Source organism: Macaca thibetana, chromosome 3, assembly GCF_024542745.1.
Source record: "Macaca thibetana thibetana isolate TM-01 chromosome 3, ASM2454274v1, whole genome shotgun sequence".
In the NCBI taxonomy this organism is placed as follows: domain Eukaryota; kingdom Metazoa; phylum Chordata; class Mammalia; order Primates; family Cercopithecidae; genus Macaca; species Macaca thibetana.
In genome coordinates this window covers 122,992,108-123,007,937 of record NC_065580.1, presented here as the reverse complement: position 1 = coordinate 123,007,937, position 15,830 = coordinate 122,992,108, and the positions used below count along the sequence as shown (strand labels likewise).

The 15,830-nt window shown below is 35.1% G+C and overlaps 1 protein-coding gene across 3 annotated transcripts in view; it reads left to right on the top strand.

Moving 5' to 3' along the window:
- Positions 1-15,830, top strand: part of LOC126951481 (calmodulin-1-like) — a 1,062,071-nt gene that overhangs the window by 132,540 nt on the left and 913,701 nt on the right. The window contains exon 1 of one of the 3 annotated variants that reach the window (XM_050785624.1): positions 8,875-8,880. The exons of the other annotated variants lie outside the window; for them this stretch is intronic. The gene's annotated coding sequence lies outside the window, so the exon portion shown is untranslated. Of the gene's footprint in view, positions 1-8,874; positions 8,881-15,830 lie in introns of those variants that run through there. 3 annotated transcript variants of the gene reach the window in all.

Here is a 15,830-nt window from a genome sequence, read left to right as displayed (position 1 = left end):
ATCTGTATCGTGAATATTATTTTAATTGAATTCTATTTTATCAAAGCAACACATACACAATAGCATAAAAAGTTAAGTAGTAAACTAAAAGGATTAAAACTAAATGACTCTCTGCTGCATCACTTCCCTCCCCGACCAGTCTCCCTCTCCAAAACCAAGCAGCTGTGTTTTTTGGTTGTTTAGTTTCCATAGTTCTCAACATGTGAATAAATTGCTGATATTGAACTCATCACTTTTAGATACTATGGGCTTCCTGTTGCGATAGATGAGGATTTACATTTATTATGTTGCTAATCTATTTTATGTTCTTCATTCTCTTCTTATAATCTTGTTAAAATTTGGGGTTAAAGCAACATTAGGGTTCATGGTATTTACATTATTACCATGTCATAAAAGGATCACATTTACCCTTTTCAATTTGTTCTGAAATTTGGGATTCCTTGTTTGTTTAGTAGAGACAGAATCTCACTACGTCGCCCAGGCTGGTCTTGGACTTTTGGGCTCAAGTAATCCCGTCACCTCAGCCTCTTAAAGTGCTGAGATTACAAGCATGAGCCACTGTGCCTGGCCTCTTGTTTGTTTTCATTTGCTTGGATTATTTGTGTGTTTACTAGATCGGTTTGTACTTTTTATGATATTATCAGTGCCATTTTCCAAAAAGTAATAAAGTTCAGTAAACTATAAATTCAAATTTTCTTTGCAGGTCTTACTACTGGAGGTCTTTAATCCCCAGCATTACCTAGGTGTGTTGCCCTGTTGTCGACCTTTACCATCATCCTAAATTGAATGCTTATTTCTTGTATACCAGGACTTCTCTTCTTTGACTTACTCTATTGTTTGGGTGAAGCATATCCTCCAGTAGTTCTACCATGTTAAAAACATGGCACCAAGACAGAGGTTGTGATGAAAACTCTTAGCCTGTCTTCTGAATTTCACTGCTCCCAATGGACTGGTTGTCCTCTCTGCTTGGTGCAATTCCCTGCCTATATTCCTCTTCCATTGTCTCCCCTGGCATTCCCTTTCTCATCTCCTAGGTTGAATCTTCCATTTTCATGTTCTTTAGCATGTCTGCCTCCTTCTCTATATATTTCCTGATTTGGGGAGAAGTATAGCTCAAGTAGCTTTCTGGAAAGGGTAGAAAGAGAGAGAAATTTGTCAGATTGTACCTCTCCGAAATGAGTTTGTGATATATTCACATGTAACTGAGTTTGACTGATAAGAAAGGTGGAAATAGCTCAAATATACTAAGTAATAGAAGGATTTACTCAGAAAATAGGGAACAAATGCAAAGTTTACACACAGTTTTGTCTGATTTCAAGGTCTATCCTATTCTTAACTTCCTTTCTTGTTTTTTAACAAACAATATGATATGAGATTGTGTTCAAATTGTAGAATGAAAGAAAAATATATTTACCAAGTTTTTAAATGATAAACATGTAGAAAGCTTTGCTTATAAATCCGGTGATATAATCTAGATTCAAACTTATGTTAGCTACAAGAGTTTTCCCAAACAAATGGAATTTGATTTAAATGTCTATAATGGGGTCATCCTGTGTTTGCTCGCCTGGTATTTAGTCTCATAGACTTTATGGAGTCTTTTTGTTTTTTATCATCATGGCAACTATCTTCTAATAAAATAAAAGAATAACATTTGTTTTCATTCTTCACTGTTCCACCATAGAGAAAAGATTGTTCTCCAATTATCACCCATTAGAACGAGAAAAAACAGACAAACAAAAAACCTCTGTACATGTTGGTGTGAGGCCATACTGCTAATTCAGGAGCTTGAATGGATAGAGATGTTGAAACTCTGAAATACTCTTTCTGAAAATACTTACCCAAGAACCCTCTTATCAGCCTTTCCTGAGACAGAATCAAGATTAATCAAAAAATTACATTGCAATGTGGAACTGTATAAAATAAAACCAAGAGAAATCATATCAACTGAGATCATAAATATTAAAATGGGCTTAGAGTTAAATTCAAGGCAATGCACAAAGATAAGAAAGGTTATTTCTTCTTCAGAACTCTAGACTTGGTTACTAAAAAAAACCCGTCTATACATTTGATGTTAGATGTATGTTCTGCCTATAATACACTGACAAAGTACATATATAATACACTGGCTAACCACATAAAGAAGATTGAAACTGGACCCCTTCCTTAGACAAAATACAAAAATTCACTCAAGGTGGATTAAAGACTTAAATTTAAAACCCAAACTATAAAAACCCTGGAAGACAATCTAGGCAATACCATTCAAGACATAGGCATGAGCAAAGATTTCATGAGGAAGATGCCAATGCAATTGCGAAAAAGTAAAATTGACAAATGGGATCTAATTAAACTAAAGAGCTTCTGTACAGCAAAATAAATGTTCATTGGAGTGAACAGACAACCTACAGAATGGGAGAAAATTTTTGCAAGCTATGCATCCAACAAAGGTCTTATATCCAGCATCTATAGGGAAGTTAAATTTACAAGAAAAATACAAATCCATAAAAAAGCAGACAAAGGACATGAATAGACACTTTTCAAAAGAAGACACACCTGTGGCCAATGATCATTAAAAATGCTCAATATCACTGATAATTAGACAAATGCAAAACAAAACCAAAATTAGGTATCATCTTACAGCAGTAAGAATGGTTATTATTAAAAAGTCAAAAAATAACAGATGCTGGTGAGGTTGTGGAGAAAAATGAATGCTTACACACTGTTGGTAGGAGTGTAAATTAGTGCAACCATTGTGGAAGATAGCATCCTCAAAGACCCAAAGACAGAAATGCCATTCAACCTAGCAATACCATTACTGGGTATATACCCAAAGGATGTAAATCATTCTGTTATAAAGACACATGCAAGCATATGTTCATTGCAGCACTATGCACAATAGCAAAGACATGGAATCAACCTAAATGTCCATCAATGATAGACTGGATAAAGAAAATGTAGTATATATACACCATGGAACACTATGCAGCCATAAAAAAAAAACAAGATCATGTCCTTTGAAGGGACATGAATGGAGTTGAAGGCCATTATCCTTAGCAAATTATTGCAGGAATTGAAAATCAAATGCCACATGTTTTCACTTTTAAGTGGAAGCTAAATGATGACAACACATGGACACATAGAAGGGCACAACACACGCTGGGACTCATCAGAGAGTGGAGGGTGGGAGGAGGGAGAGGATCAGAAAAAATAACTATTGGGTACTAGGCTTACTACCTGGGTGATGAAATAATCTGTACAACAAACACCCATGACACAAATTTACCTATATAAAAACCTGCACGTGTACACCTGAATTTAACATAAAAGTTAAAAAGGCCGAAATTCCATTTAATATATAATATTATGATTGGAAAAGAAAATTTGATGATAGTTTAATTTTAAATAGGCTTATAAGAATCCAAAAATTATAAAATCATTTTATGAAAGCATTTTTCATTGATACTTAATATTTGTAGTTATGTGTGAGGCCCATGTGATATTCTTTTCCATGCAAAAAAATGTGCAAAAATTAAATGAGAATATTTAGGATGTGTGTACACACAAACCCACACACACAATTTAATAGGTGAGTTTTTCTCAGTCCCTGAAGTTCAAGTTGATGATCACGTAGGCACAGCAGTCACAGACCCTCTCATCATTGTCCCTTGTGTCCCCAGGGGGCTCAGGCAGCTGCTGGTCACCAGAGTTGATTCATCCATTACGTGCACTCAACATCTGGCTCTTCCATACCCATGGCTCTTAACCATCCTCCCAGCCTCTTCTAATTGACTTTCCAAATCTCAGCCAAAGTGAAATTTCTAGGTTGTAAATGTCCTGTTCTCCCTTCTGTAAATGGTACATGGTAGTCCTCAGCCTCAATCCCAAGCCCAGTTTGGAGACTCAGAGACTCAGTGTGACAGGACCTGCTCTGCCTGTACCACCTCCTCTGGCCCTAGTTGAGCTGCTGGCTGCCAGCATGCCCTGCCTTCTGCAGGCACCATTGATATTTGCTCATTCCACTTCCTCAAAATTTCTTCCATATGGCTAAACCAATGGGTTTAGACCTGCTGTTATGCACTCACGACTTACTCCGTCCAAGTGTTTATCACACTTGATTGTAATCACCTTCTTAACTGTCTGTCTTTCATTAGATTTTAAACTCTACAGCCAATAGTGCCTGCAGTTTGGTTGGTATTACAGAGCTTTATTTTAAATTAAGTGAATGACATAACTGTATTTTTTTTCAAATGTAAGCTGTAATAAAAAGTCTAGTGTAATCAAGTAGCTTCTTCTTTTTCTCAAATACTTAGCATATGGTGTATAGAAGATAAAAAGAAAACATTCAGTATGGGATTCAGGAAAAAAATAACTTTATGTAGAGTGTTAAATAAGTCCTCAAGTCTGAGACATTTTTCACTTGCATTAATATAAATAATTTTCAAATGCAACTTTTCTCCTTCCTGCTCTGTTGAGCACACGCATTCAAAGAAAATGGTCTGACTTTTCCGTCTGATTTTCGCGTTTCATTTATTTGTTACCTACCAAGAAGGTTTGGGACACATCAATCACTATTGTGTGTTTTTAATCTATCCTGCTGGACAATGATGAGACAGCATAAAGTAACATAAATCTGTTTTGTGGGTATTCATAAGATGGACTTTCAGAGTATAGAATTCAGCACATGTCTTATGGCAGATCTTCAGGCAAACACTTGTATGAGCCTGTCCAACATGAAATGAACTGTTTCTTTTGACAATGTACTTTTAGTAGAATATCTCATGAGTATTATCTAGAATTATAACTTCCCTTTCTACTTTTACAGGTCCTGTTATTTTCCTGGCTAAAGGAGTTTTTTTCTTAAAAATAAAGTGCTATCTGCTGATCGCTGAAGTCAAGCACAGAACTGAGTACTATACATACAGCAGGAAGTGAAATTCTAACCCATCTATGAGAGAACCTAAACACCTATGTAAGCGTAACTGGCAGAAATCTGTTTCTATTACCTGACCTAGAAGTCTCACCATTTTTCAAAATCATCAAATAAATGACATGAGGATAGCTTTACTTTGGCTCCAAACCAGAAAACTATATTTCTTTTAAAATGTATAAAATCTGCTTTTCCACTAATTTGGACTGATTTAACTCCTCATCATTTCTTGGTATGATTGCTGGATTTTGATGTAGTAATCTCAAGAGATAAACTTGAAAAGATGCATGATAAGATGAAGTCTAAAAATGAAAAATAAAAACATATCATTGCAGTAACTTCAAAATAAGTAATTTAATTTTGGAGAAGTGAGATGTTATGTTGAATGGTTTAAAATATCTCTATTTTGTTTCAGTGCGATCACCTAAAAAGAGCCTGACAGCAATACATAATTCACAGTATCATTAAAAATTGAATCATACTTTCACAGCTTTAATAGGAAATCAATACAAATCCACCTTTTACACGATAAATATATCTGAATGGTTATGGTGGCAATTGATCTCATGTAAGACTTTTTTCTCCCTCTCTCTTTTTCTCTCTCCCTCTCTCAAAAGCTAAAGTGACATTTCCCTTCCTGTTCTTTTATAGAACCAACGAAAATCTTTAACAGCAAATAAGGTGATTTGACAGATGTGTTACAAAGTCTAAAGAGTTCTATTTCATATGTCAGATATTTCTATTTAAGCCATGGCACACATTTTGCTGATAGAGTTTGTGTGCTCAAAACCCCACATGTACTACTATAAGAATGTGGGTCCTCTTGGAGCTCTTAATGGAATCCTCAAATCCCGTTTTCTAGTGGAAGCTACTATTTATATTAATTTCTATTCAGCCCTTATATGAGAATGTATGTTCCTTTATGTAATTTGAAAACTGCAGGGATGTAAATAGTATTAATTATATAATTTTCATTTCTCTATCCTCATCTGGAATTAATATACTCATTTAATATATGTAAATATATTATAGATTTAATATACTTATTAAATATATTTTTAAAATATTTTTGCAAATATTTGTAAAAATATTTAATTTACAAATATTATTGTATATATTCAAAGTATACAATGCAATGCTTTGATATATATATACACACACACATATATATATATAAAATATATTGAATACCACAATCAAATTAATTAACACATCCATCATCACCCATTCTGGACATTATATCCCTAGAACTTATTCATTGTATAAGTAAAATTTTGTGCCTTTGATTAACATCTGTCCATTCCCCCTACCCTTCAGTCCCTGGAAGCTATTGTTCTACTTTTGCTTCTGTAAGTTTGACTTTCTTAGATACCACAAATAAGTGAGACCATGTTATATTTGTATTTCTGTGTCTGTCATATTTTACTAGGTGTAACGTCCTCTAGTTTCATCTGTGTTGTCACAGATGACCAGATGTCTTTTATGGCTGAATAGTATTCCATTTTATCTCCCTTTCTCTCTCTCTCCTCTCTCTCTCTTTCTCTCTCTCTCTCTCTCTGTGTGTGTGTGTGTGTGTATGCATACATATAGATTACATTTACTTTCTTCACTCATCCACCTATGGCCACTTCGCTTGTTTTAATATTTTGACTATTGTGAACAATGCTGCAATGAACATGAGGGTGCAGTTTCCTTGTACTAGTTCATTTTCATGCTGCTTATAAAGACATACCCGAGACTGGGCAATGTACAAAAGAAAGAGGTTTAATTGGACTCACAGTTCCTTGTGGCTGGGGAGGCCTCACAATCATGATGGAAGGCAAGGAGGAGCAAGTTACACCTTACGTGGATGGCAGCTGGGAAAGAGAGAGTTTGTGCTGGGCAACTTATCCTTTTAAAACCATGAGATCTCCTGAGACCCATTCACTATCATGAGTACAGCATGGGAAAAACCTGCCCCCATAATTCAATCATCTTCCACCGGGTCCCTCTCACAAAGTGGGAATTATGGGAGCTAGAACGTGAAATTTGGTTAAGGACACAGAGTGAAACTATGTCACACCTTTTGAAAGTATAGATGTCATTTTTTTTCATTGTTTGATCATATGCATATGGTAGTCCTATTTTAAAAATTGTCAGCAGACTCCATACTGTTTCATAATGGATGTACCAATTTACTTTACTACCAGAAGTGTACAGGGATCCCTTTTATCCACACTTTTGCTAACACTTATCTCTTCTCATTTGGATAATAGCCATCCTAACAAGTATGAAGTGATATCTTGTTTGATTTGCACATTCCTAATGATTAGTGATATTTAGTACCTTTTTCATATACCAGATCATTTATTTGCCTTCTTTGGGAAACTGTCTATTCAGGACCTTTGCTCGTTTTTAAATTTTATTGTTATTATTATTTTGTTACAAAGTTGTGTGAGTTCCTTATGTATTTTGGATATTAACCCCTTGTCAGATATATGGTTTGCAAATATTTTCTCCCATATCTTAGGTTGCCTTTTAATTTTGTTTCTTTAGCTCTATGAAAGCTCTGTAGTTTAATGTAAACCTACTTGTTTGTTTTTGCTTTTGTTTCCTGTGCTTTTGGTGTCACACACAAAATGATTATTACCAAGACTGACATGCTTTGGATTTGTGTCCCTGCCCAGATCTCATGTCAAGTTGAAGGAGGGGCCAAGTGGGAGGTGATTGGATTATGGGGACAGACTTCAGTCTTGTTGTTCTCCTGATAGTGAGTGAGTTCTCACAAGATCTGGTTCTTGCTTCACTCTCTCTCTCTCCTGATGCCATATGGAGAAGGTACTTGCCTCTCCTCACCTTCCAGCATGATTGCAAGTTTTGTGAGGCCTCCCAGTCACGCTTCCTGGAAAGCCTGTGGAACTGTGAGTGAATTAAATTTCTTTTCTTCATAAATTACCCAGTCTCAGGTAGTTCTTTATAGCAGTGTAAAAATGGGCTAACACAGAAAATTGATACCAGGGGAGTGTGGGACTACTATAAAGATACCTGAAAATGTGAAAGAAACTGTGAAACTGGGTAATGGGAAGAGGTTGGAAGGGTTTGGAGGGCTCAGAAAAAGACAGAAAGATGTGGGAAAGTTTGAAACTTCCTAGAGACTTGTTGAATGATTGTGACCAAATGCTACTAGTGATAATAGTGATAAGGACGATGAAGTCCAGGCTGATGTAGTTTCAGATGGAGATGAGGAACTTACTGAGAACTGAAGTAAGGGTCACTCGTGCTATGCTTTAGCAAAGAGATTGGTGGCATTGTGCCCCTGCTCTAGGAATCTGTGGAACTTTGAACTTGAGAGAGATGACTTAGGGTGTCTGGCAGAAGAAATCTTTGAGCAGCAAAGCATTCAAAATGTGCCCTGGCTGCTCATAACAGCATATAGTCATATGCATTAACACAGAGATGTCTGAAATTGGAACTTATGTTTAAAAGGGAAGTAGAGCATAAAAGTTTGGAAAATTTGCAGCCTGAGTGTGTGACAGAAAAGAAAAACCCATTTTCTGAAGAGAAATTCAAGTCTCCTGCAGAAACCTGCATAAGTAAATGAGGAGTAAATGTTAATAGCCATGACAAAGGGGAAAATGTCTCCAGGGCATTTCAGAGATCTTTGCAGTACCCTCTCCCATAACAGGCCTGGAGGCCTAAGAGGGAACAATGGTTTCACAGGCTGGGTCCAGGGTCCTGCTGCTCTTTGCAGCCTTGGAACATGGCACTCTGTGTCCCAGTTGCTCCAGCTCCAGCCATGGCTAAAGGGAGCCAAGGTACATAGCTCAAGCCATTGCTTCAGAAGGTGCAAGCCCATAGCTCTGGCAGCTTCCATGTGGTATTGGGCCTGTGGGTATGCAGAAGGCAAGAGTTGAGGCTTGGAAACCTATGCTTGGATTTCAGAGGATGTATGGAAAGACCTGGAGGTCCAGGGGGAAGTCTACTGCAGAGGTGGAGCCCTCTTGGAGAACCTCTACTAGGGTGGTGCAGAGGGGAAATGTGGGGTTGGAGACCCCAAACATAGTCCCCACTGGGGTATTGCCTAGTGGAGCTGTGAGAAGAGGGATACTACTCTCCAGACCCCAGAATAGTAGATCCACCAACAGCCTGCACCATGCATCTGAAAAAGCTGCAAGCACTCAACATCAGCCCATGAAACAGCTGTGGGTGCTGTACCCTGTAGAGCCACAGAGGCAGAGCCGCCAAAGGCTTGGGAGCCTACCTTTTGCATCAATGTGCCCTGGATGTGAGACATGGAATCAGAGGAGATTATTTCTGATCTTTAAGATTTAATGACTCCCCTCTGGGTTTCAGACTTGCATGGGCCCTGTAGAGCCTTAGTTGGCCAATTTCTCCCAGTTGGAATAGAAGCATTTATCCAATGCCTGTAACCCAGTTGTATCCTGGAAGGAACTAACTTGTTTATTTTTGCTATTGTTTCCTGTGCTATTTGTGTCATATACTAAAAAATTATTACCAAGACCAATGGCAAAGAACTTTTCTTCTATTTTTTCCCTGAAAGTTTCACAGTTTACGATCTGACATTTAAGTCTTTAATCCATTTCAGTTTAATGTTTATATATGGTTTAAGACAAGGGTCTAAATTTATTCTTTTCCATACAGACATCCATTTTTCAAAACTATTTATTGAAGAGGCTTTCTTCATTGTGTAGTTGTAGCATCATTTTCAAAGATTAGTTTACTATATATGCATGGGTTTATTTCTGGGTTCTGTATTCTGTTTCACTTGTCTATATGTCTGCCCTTATGCCCCTACTGCACTGTTTTGATTACTATAGTTTTGCAGTATAGTTTGAGATTAGGGAGTGCCATCCCACCAACTTTGTTATATTTTCTTAAAATTGCTTTGACTGGGGTCCAATACAAATTTTATGACTTTTTTTCTATTTCTGTGAAAAATGTCATTGGAATTTTGATAGAGACTGCACTGAATCTATAAATTAGGAATTATGGATATTTTAACATTCTTAATCTAATCTATGTACATGGGATCTTTATTTGTTTCTTCAATTTATTTTATCAATATTTTCTAGTTTTAAGTACAGTTCTCTCAATTCCTTAGTTAAATTCATTTTTAAATATTTCATAATATTCAATACTATTATAAATGGGATTGTTTTCTTAATTTGTTTTTTGAATAATTTACTGTTAATGTAAAGAAATGCGACTGATTTTTGTATGCTGATTTTGCATTCTGAAATTTTACTGAACTTTGTCATTAGTTCTGACAGTTTTTTGGTGGAGTCTTTAGGGTTTTCCCTATATAAGATTATTGCATCTTCAGAGACAGTTTAACTTTGTCTTCCTATTTGGATACATTTTATTTCTATTTCTTGCTTAATCTTTCAAGCTAGGACTTCCAATACCACGTTGAATAGAAGCTGTAAGAGTGAATTTTCGTGCCTTCTTCCTAATCTTAAAGGAAAAGCTTTCAGCTTTCATCATGAAGTATGATGCTGGCTGTGGCCTTGTCATATATGTCCATTATTATGTTGAGACAAATTCTTCTCTATCAAATTTGCTGACAGTTGTAATCAGAAAAGAATGTTTAATTTCTACAAATGATTTTTCTGCATCTATTGAGAGGATTATAGATTTTTATCCTTCAGTCTGTTAATGTGATATGTCACATGTATTGATTTTGTATGTTGAAATAACCTTGCATCTCAGGGATAAATCCCACTTGATCATGATGAGTAATCTTTGAAGTGAGCTACTGAATTTAGTATTTTCTTTAGTTTTTTGCATCTGTGTTCATTGTAGATATTGGCTTCTAATTTCCTTATTTTGTACTATACATGTCGGGATTTGGTAAGAGGATGAAAGAGCTTGAAAGCATTTCCAGCTCTTCAATTTCTTGGAAGAGTTTAAGAAGGGTTGAAGTGAATTTTTTTTTTTTTTTAATTTTGGCTAGAATTCAGCCATGAAGCTCTCTGTTTCTAGGATTTTCTTTGTTGGGAGATTTTTTTCTTATTGATTCAATATCCTTACTAGTTATTATTCCATCCAGATTTTTTATTTCTTCATGATTTAGTCTTGGTAAGTTGTGTATTTCTAGAAACTTATCCATTTCTTCTAGATAATCTAGTTTGTTGACAAATAATTGTTCACAGCAGCCTCTTATGATCCTTTGTTTTTCTGTAATATCAGTTGTAATGTCTCTTTTTACTTATAATTTTATTTGAGTCAGACGATTTTTTGCTTGGTTAGTATAACTAAAGTGTTGTTCATTTCAGCCAGACGATTTTTTGCTTGGTTAGTTAACTAAAGTGTTGTTCATTTCTTTAACCTTTTCAAGAAAAGCTATTTCATTCCATTAGTCTTTTCCATTGTCATTCTAGCCTCCATTTAATATATTTTTGCTCTAATTTTTATTATCATCGTTCTTCTGTTGACTTTGTGCTTAGTTTGCTTTTATTTTTCTAGTTTTTAAGTTATATATTTAGGTTGTTAATTTGAGATTATTCTTATTATTGATGTAGGCCTTTATTGCTTTACATTTCCCTTTCAGTATTGCTTTTGCTGCATCACATCAGTTTTGGTATGATGTTTTTATTTTTGTCTGTCTGAAGATATATTTTGATAGCTCTTTTGAATTATGTTTTTACCCATTGGTTGTTCAAAACTGTGCTATTTACTTTACACATATTTCTGAGATTTCCAAAATTCCTCCTGTATTGATTTCTAGCATTGTATTATTGTAGTCAGAAACTATATTTGAGGTAGTTTCCATCTCTTAAATTTCTTATGACTTTTATTTGTGACCCAATAGATGATCTATTCTGGAGAATATTCTGTAACACTTTAGAAGAATATATATTCGGCTACTGTTGAATATAATATTCTGTATACAACTTTTAAGTGTATTTGGGCTATAATGTCACTTTAGTCAGATGTTTTCATGTTGATTTTCTCTCTTCATGATATATCAATTGTTAAAATTGAGATATTAAAGTCCCCTATCTGTTTCTCTTTTAAGTTCTGTTACTATTTGATTTATTTATTTAGGTACTCTAATGTTGGGTGTATATATATTTATAATTGCTATATTTTGTTTATAATTAAGTATAATTATTTCTTTATAATTAATATTTTTATAATTATACCTATAATTATAAAATAATTATAATAAATAAATTTATTTCTTTATAATTAATAAATAAGTATTTCTTTATAATTAAGTATAATTATTTTCTTTATAAGTTGATCCCTTTATCATCATATAGTAATATTCTTTATCTCTTGTGAGAGTATTGACTGAAAATCTAATTTTCTTGGTAGAAGTATAGCCATCCGTGATCTCTTCTAGTTGTCAAATGCATGGAATAGAGTTTTTCATAACTTTACTTTTGATCTGTGTAGATTGTTAAGGCTAGAGTGATTCTTTTGTAGCCAGCATATTGTTTGATCTTGTTTATTATCTATTTAGAAACCTTGTGTTTTTAGATTAGATAATTTAGTCCATTTACATGTAAAGTAATTATTGATGTAATGACTTAGTATTCACATTTTCTTAATTGTTTATTAAATGTTCTGTAGTTTCTTTGTCACCTTCTTTCAATCTTGCTGTCTTTCTTTTTGATGTTTCGATTTTTGTAGTGATGTGTTTTAATTTTTTCCTCTCTTTATCTTTTGTCTATCTGCTAGTTATTTTGTCTTTTTCATATCATAGGGGGCTTACATAAAATGACTTATAGTTATAACTCTATTTTAAGCTGATAGCAAAGTAAATTTGACTGCATACAAAACTTTTATTTTATGCTATTGGTATTACACATGCTCTTGATATTACACTTTACATCTTGTATTTTTGTATTTAATAACAAATTATTGTAATTATAGTTATTTTTAGCACTTCTGTCATATAACTTCTATATCAGTTAAAAATGAATAGCACATCACAATTACAGTATTAGAGTATTCTGAATTTTACTATATGTTTATCTATACCAATGAGTTTTATTATCCTTTTGTGTGTTTCCACATTTTCAGTTAATGTCCTGTAGTTTTAATTTCAAGAACTTTCTTTAGCATTTCTTCTATGGCAGGCGTAGTGGTAACGAATTCCCTCAGCTTTTGTTTCTGTCTGGGAATGTCTTTATCTCTCTTTCATTGCTGAAGGACAGCTTTGCTGGGTAGAATAGTTTTCATCCTCAGGTTTTCTTTGCTTGTTTTAGCACTTTTTATATATCAGTCTATTCCTGCTAGGATATCAAGATATCTGTTGAGAAGTTTACTGACAGCCTTATGGAAGTTCCCTTGTATGTGATGAGTCTCTTTTTTCTTGCTTTTTTCAAGACATTACTGATGTCTTTAACATCTAACAATGTAATGAAAATGTATCTCAGACAATTCTCCTTTGGGTTGATCTTGCTTGGATCTTTTGATCTTCATGAATCTGGATGTCCACATTGCTCCCAATATTTGCGAAGTGTTCAGTTAGTATACTTTAAATAAGCTCTCTTTGCCCCCATTTTTTCCTCTTTATTCTTGTTGGACTCCAATAATTCTTACATTTGTACACTTGATGGTATTCCATAGGTCCTGTAAGCTTTCTTTGCTCTTTTTCATTCTTTTTTTCTTTTTCTTCCTCTACATTGCTAATTTCAAATAACTTGTATTCTAGTTCACTAATTCTTTCTTCTGCACGATTCAGTCTCCTGTTAAAGCTCTATATTTGTTTTACATACAGCTCTAGTATTTTTGTTTGTTTCTTTTTAATGGTTTTGATTTCTTTATTAAATTTCTCATTTTGTTCATGTAGTTTTTGTAGTTTGGGTTAGTTGTCTATGAATATTTTTTTTCTTGAATTTTATAGAGTTTCTTTATGCTGATTATTTTTGAGTTCTTATTCAGGCAATTTGTAGACCTTTATTTCTTTGAGGTCAATTACTGGAACTTTATGTGTGTGTGTGTGTGTGTGTGTGGTGTGTGTGTGTGTGTGTGTTGTCCTGTTTGCCTGTTATCTGTATAGTCTTGTATTGATATCTGTGCATTTGAAGGAAAAAACACCACTTACAATCTTTACTGCTTAATTGCAGCAGGTAAAAGCCTTCTCCTGTTAGATCTCTAGGTGGATAAATTTCCCTGGGGATAAAGGTTGAGTGGGGTTAGAGCCAAATTATGTGACTGTTGCTGGGATCCCACTGTAGTCCAAACTAATGTTCCTATAACCAGGGGTTCTAGTAGTCGTGGCTCTTCTTTGGTCCTCAGGTGGACTAAACTGCTCTCTGCATCTTGATCAGTAGGGCAGGTGCTAGGATGACAGTATGCTTCAGAGTCTGCAGATGATGGGACTATTATCTAGTGAGCACATAGGTGTGGCTTTCTCCAGGTCCTTAGGAGGGCAGGAAGTGTTTCTATTTCAATGGGCAGGCTATACTGGTCTCTAACCACAGCTGACAGTGGTTAGAACTGAGTCACAGGGCTGCATCAGGGCCCATGGCCAAGACTGAGGTCTGTAGACCCACCTCTGGGGACACAAACAAGCATGTCCCCTTCCGGGTCTTTTGGGGGTAGCACTGCTCTCAGATCACAGCTGAGAGGGGCTGAAACTGACTCTCATGGCCATTTCAGGGTGTGCTGTGGGACTGAGGTTGGCAAGCCTGTACCAGGGACTCAGAAGGCACATCTTCCTCTGGGTCTCGGTACAGGAAGAACTGCACTCAGACAGCAGTGGAGAAGGGTGGGAGCAGAATCTCAGGGTTATATCAGGATCCACAGTTGGGACCAAAATCAGAAGGCCTGTCACTTGAGGCACAAGTGGGCGTGAATCCTCCTCACTCCCCTTGATTGATGATTTTGATGGCAGGACCAAGGAAAATGAAGCTTTATTCAAACACACAGAAGAATAGGGCTATTTTTAGATCTGAAGCTGGTTTGGTGACTCTGCCATCTGAGTGTGGGTCTCCCCTTTCAAAACAGACCTACTAGCTCTTGGGCTTCCCTGGGGTTTCACAGCCTTCTTCCTGAATCCCAAAGCTCCCACAAAGGCAGTTTTGTCTATGAATGGCTCAGAAATTATTGCTGCTACTAGGGGCGTATAAGTGGGGGATCTTCTATTCTTCAATCTTGCTGACAACACTTCTCTTGAGTAGTTGCTGAAGGTACAATCTTAAAACAACCTGTTCCTTAAAGTTAGCAAAACTCAGCTCCAAAATATTTGATCCTAGTGTTTTCTGAATGGAATAATTTGTAGCTACTAATTCATTTTTTAATGGATATAGGACACTATCTGACAATTCTGTCAAAATTGTCAAATGTATTGGCATATACTTTCTTATTGCAATATTAATATCTGATAAGCCTATGCAATTTTTCATTCTTAGTAGTTAGTTATTTTTAACCTCTTTTTCCTTCTCTACTTCCTCTTTCTCATTTTCATCTCCTTTAATTTTAGAAGAGGTTTTTCTATGTTATTAATCTTTATTTTTAAAAAGTGTTTGTTTTTTGATTTCCCTCTTTTGACTTTTTTTTATCAGTACTTTTCATTTTCTCCTATTATCAACTGTTTTAAGATTTGTTCTGTTATTTTTTGAAACTTTAAAAATTTGTTTAATTCATAGACTTTTTCTCTCTCTGATATAATATTTAATGCTACTGCTTTTCATAAGTATCACTTTAGATGAGCTTCACAACTATTGGTGTATTCTATTTTCATTATGGCTTAGCTGTAAGTATGCATTTACTTTTCTATTATAATCTCTTTTTAAATCTAAGCTTTTCTTGAAGCATATTTTTCCCTCTGCAATACGGAGATTTTTTTCTGTGTCTTATCTTTAATAAATGTCTAGCCTAATTACATTATGGACTTATTAGTATCCCATTTGAAATAGTTTTCACTAGTTTTATTGCCTGGCAAGTAGTT